This window comes from Myotis lucifugus, unplaced genomic scaffold (assembly GCF_000147115.1).
Source record: "Myotis lucifugus unplaced genomic scaffold, Myoluc2.0 scaffold_531, whole genome shotgun sequence".
In the NCBI taxonomy this organism is placed as follows: Eukaryota; Metazoa; Chordata; class Mammalia; order Chiroptera; family Vespertilionidae; genus Myotis; species Myotis lucifugus.
The window spans coordinates 323,552-324,820 of record NW_005871579.1 but is presented as its reverse complement, the minus strand read 5'-3'; positions in this window follow the sequence as shown (position 1 = coordinate 324,820).

Genomic DNA, 1,269 nt, shown 5'->3' with positions numbered 1-1,269 from the left:
TGGAAGGGAAGGAGGAGGGGAAGAGAGAAAGAGAGAAACATTGACTGGTTGCCTCCCACATGCGCCCCGACTATTAAATTTCAGAACTCTATTGTGAGCTGCACTGAAACATGTCACTATTATATCTTTTTGGTGAATTGTAGTTTTTACCAATATGAACTAATCCTATTTGCTGTGGTGCTCTTTAATTAGTTAATTTTTTAAAATTGTGTTAAAGTACATATAACAAAATTTGCCATCTTAACCATTTTTAAGTGTACATTCACATTGTTGTGCGGCCGTTACCACCATCCATCCGCAGAGCTCTTTTTACCTTGCAAAATTAAAGCTCTGATCCATTAAACAATGAGGGGAAAGAGCATGAGAGAACTTTTTAGGTGATGGTATTGCTTTATATCTTCATTGGGGGGGGTGGGGGGGGCTGCATTATACAGGTTTAATGCATTTGTCAAAATTCAGCCAACATACACTCCAGATTTGTGTATTTCATTGTATGTAGATTTTATAGCAAAGGATCTCTATTGAGCCCTAGTTATGATATGCATATTGAATATTTATGGGGACAGATACTGATGTCTGCAATTTACTTGGAAATACATCATCTTGAGAGGCACTGCTGGGAGGATTCCTGGGGTTCAGTGAGGTGGTAACAGCCTCATTGTGAGTGGGACCTGGGTTCAACCCCTGGCACTGTGACCTTGGGCAAGTTAGTTAATGTCTCAGCTGGGGTTTCCTCACAGGTACAATAGAGATAACATCTCCCTCCGTAGGGTGTCCATTGTTTATTGGGCAGTTAGCACAATGTCTGGACCCAGTGCTCGCTCCGAGGGAACCACTGTTATTGTTGTCATTGGTAAGTACACTCTAATGAGACTCTGAGAAACCAGATTTGGGCTCTGGTGCTGCACTTACAAGCTGAGACTTTCATTCTCACAACAATCCCCAAGGGAGTAGTATTTCCCATATTTACAACTAAAGAAACTGATATGCATGTCCAACATCAAGTCTTCAGATCTTGATCAAACAGATATTATTTTCTAACTAGGGGCCCGGTGCACGAAATTTGTGCACGGGTAGGGTCCCTAGGTCTGGCTGGCAATCAGGGCTGATTGGTGCCTTCCGGCTGCTGGCCAGGGCCTTCCTTCATTCCACGCCGCCCCCTGGTGGTCAGTGCACGTCATAGCGAGTGATCGAACTCCTGAGGGGACACTTTGCATATTAGCCTTTTGTATATATACTAGACTCCCAATGCACAAAAATTTGTGCCCG